The sequence below is a fragment of the Triticum aestivum genome, chromosome 1D (assembly GCF_018294505.1).
Source record: "Triticum aestivum cultivar Chinese Spring chromosome 1D, IWGSC CS RefSeq v2.1, whole genome shotgun sequence".
NCBI lineage: Eukaryota > Viridiplantae > Streptophyta > Magnoliopsida > Poales > Poaceae > Triticum > Triticum aestivum.
Window position 1 is genome coordinate 192,089,533 of NC_057796.1, and position 3,611 is coordinate 192,093,143.

A 3,611-nucleotide genomic window follows, 5' to 3' on the forward strand; every position below is an offset into this window, starting at 1 on the left:
AAACCGAGGACAATGGCAGCCCTAACAAGCCTTATGACCCGCTTTTGCGCGGGCGGAGATAGTTGGCTGGCCCGTAGCGGCACCAGCGACCCAGGCACATCCGAAGTTAGGGACGGCAATGGAAAACCACGACGCAATAAAAGCAAGCGTCGAAACAACAAAGACATCCCAGACAACACGGCGGTAAACGCCGGATTCAGGGGCTCTCGACCCGGTCAGCGGAAAAAGCCATTCAAAGGCAGCAGAGATGGACCGTCCAGCCTAAACAAGATTCTAGACAGATTTTTCAGATTCATGGCACCTCCGACAAACCTGCAAATCACACCAACAGAGAATGATGGGTCTTCAAGCAGGCCGGCAAGCTAAACGCCGAACACAAGGGGAGGGAGACACCAAGTGAAGACGAGGATGAGCCTCGCCAGCAAAACACTGGGGGACAGAAAAAATTCCCACCAGAGGTCAAAACAGTGAACATGATTCACGTAACGAAGAGAAGGAGCACACGCGCACTCCGAGACATATGCGTCGTGGAGCCCGTCACCCCCAAGTTCAACCCTTGGTCGGCCTGCCCGATCACTTTTGATCGCAGGGATCACCCGACTAGTATCCGGCACAGAGGATCGGCTGCCTTGGTACTAGACGCAATAATCGACGGATACCATCTCACTCAAGTCCTTATGGACGGCGGCAGTAGTCTTAATCTCATATATCAGGACACAGTCCGCAAAATGGGGATAGACCCGACAAGAATCAGCCAAAGTAATACTACATTTAAAGGAGTAAGACGAGGCCCAGAGACCCACTGTACGGGCTCTCTAGTACTAGAGGTTGTATTCGGTTCGCCCGACAACTTCCGAAGTGAAAGGTTAACCTTCGACATCGCTCCATTCCGAAGCGGCTATCAAGCACTACTCGGAAGAACGGCCTTCGCTCGTTTTAACGCAGTACCGCATTACGCTTATCTTAAGCTTAAGATGCCCGGTCCACGTGGCATCATTATAGTTAGCAGGAACACAGAGCGTTCCTTGCGTACGGAAGAACGTGCGACGGCTTTAGCAGCCGAGCACTGAACGGCCTCTCCAACCAGAATAAATGATCGGTCGTCAAGACCGCGGACACGGCTAGACGAGTCCGGCGCACCCCTAGCTGTAACAGCTCAGATAAACCTGAGATTGGGTCGAAGGATATACCCCCATAGGTGGTGCTAGGGGCTTCCCACATGTAAAAAGGACTACAGTTCACGTTGACCTTATTTAGATTGAATTTTAGTGGTCTATTAAGAATAATCAATTTTTCGCACGAAGACTTTCACCTAAGTTTTTCTCTTTTACAGATGACAATCGTGCTACACCCTTCCAGGATACGGCACAACGGAGACACAGACGCAGACGTGCAGTAGGGCCCCGCTCAAAGGTTTCTTTTTAGATTAAGACCCTGTGTAAACCTTTCTTACTGTCTCTTGTTGCTTCACACCCCCTGGATACTCAACACAACCGAGATGGATGCTGGCGTTATTGGCATTTCGCCACGTCAGACCAATGCACGTACCTAGAAATTCAGGGTTCATTATCAACGGCGTTACTCCACCCGGTATATTTGGTAAAGTCCGAATACCTTAGGGAGTGTTCGGCGTCGCGAGTTTGGCCTTATATGCATCAGCTCCGAATCATGTCTTTGGTAAATAGTTGGGTTTCCCCGGCTCCCGTGTTTTGCTACCTTACGTTCCGCTCTATCGGCTAAGGTGGCACCGGGAGAACTACTGCGATTGTGCCCTGGTTTATCCGCATGAGCACCTCAGTAGAGAAAGCCGAAAACTAACTGTCATGATAAAGCGCGAGACTAGTCAACCACTCGATGACTTAGCGGAATCTTCGCGATTCCTCCGCATTAACGAAGGAGCGGTTTTCCCGGTCATGTATGTACGCGCCCCGTACTCGGATGAGCGCGGAAGTTCCAGGGGCTACATAGTATCCCCACCGTCAAACTCCTATGGCTAAGTGAAAGTGTTAAAGCAATATAGTTCGATTGCCTTGTTCTCCGCGCTATCACCTCCTTAATGGATCAAGACGTTGGATCAAGTGTGAACACGTGCTTTTCCGAACACCCCCGCATTATATGCGTGGGGGCTGAAGCCGACGACTGCAAACTTTCAGGTTATATACATACATAAAAGGCCGCACAGGAGGCATCATAATACTTTCAGGCAAAAGTATAAACACTGCCTTTATAATCCAAAAAGCATTGTTTTTACAATGGGGATACATGTCACTCAAACATGATACCCTTCGAGCACTGAGCCTCTATTAAACGAGCACCTTCTAGGACTTCTTCAAAATAGTGCTCGGCCGAAACCTGGCCTACGGCCGGATTCTAGGTTGCAATAGCGGTGGCCTCCATCTCTGCCCAGTATGTCTTGACACGGGCAAGAGCCATCCGCGCACCCTCTATGCACGCCGACCTCTTTACAGCGTCGATATGCGGTACAACACCAAGAAATCGTTGCACTAAATCAAAATAAATATTCGGCCTTGGTCCTTCCGGCCAAAGATGATCCACAACAGACCTCATGGCAAGCCCGGACAACCTATGGAGCTCAACCCACTCGGCCATTTGCTCATTTAACAGCAGCGGACGCGTTGGAGCACTGAACTGCGACCAGAACAACTTTTCCACTTCGTGATCTTTTTGATCTTTGAAAAACTCAGTCGCATCAGCAGCACTCGTTGCCAAGTCCAAGTACGCGTCTGCAGAACTCCATAATTGATCCAGAAGGGCATACTTTGGATCTCCGAACTTCGTCCGCAACAAAAAGGGCTTCCCAGCCGTGATATCTCCGGCTTGATGTAGCTCCTCCTTCGCCGCTCTGATTTTAGAGCGGGTTTCCTTGGCTGCTACCATGGCTTTCTCTAGGTCTACCGTCTTCGTTTGGCTTTCCCTTTCAAGAAGCTCATACCGGTCGGCGGCATCCTTCAGCTCAATTGCCATCTTGGCTATTTTATCTTCGCTATGGCGATGAGCAGCCTTTTCGGCTCTTAACTCTTCGACCGCCTTTAGGGCGGCCGCATCACTTCTTTTGGCTTGTTCCTTGGCTCGGGCAAGCTCCGCCCGATGGGTCTCCACGGCGGCAGCTCCATCTGCAGTCACAGAGTATTATAGATACTAGCATCATGCTCCTCTTAATACCTGTTAACCACCGGAGAATACATACCCTGTGCCTCGTCAAGCTGCTTGTTTACAAGCACGATGTCGGCATCTGCCGCATCAAGTTGCCACTTCAGTTCGGCAAACTCACCAGTCCGGCCAGCCACCGGACCATCAGCCGCCTGCACGTGAAAGCAGCATAATCATCACCTGGGACTATGATTCTCTGTTTGCCGCCTTTGGACAGTAACCAGAGTCTCAGGGGCTACTATCTGTATAGGGCACACCTAGCGTGTGCGGTACCGTCAAAAAATATATATTACTTTGCGTACCTCAAAACCTCTTAGTAGGCTCATAAAAGCTTCATGCAACCCACTTTGGGCAGATGAAATCCTCTCAACCACCATACCCACTAAAGTACGATGTGCCTCTAAGACAGCCGCTTGCTCCAGAAGACTCATCAGTGCGTC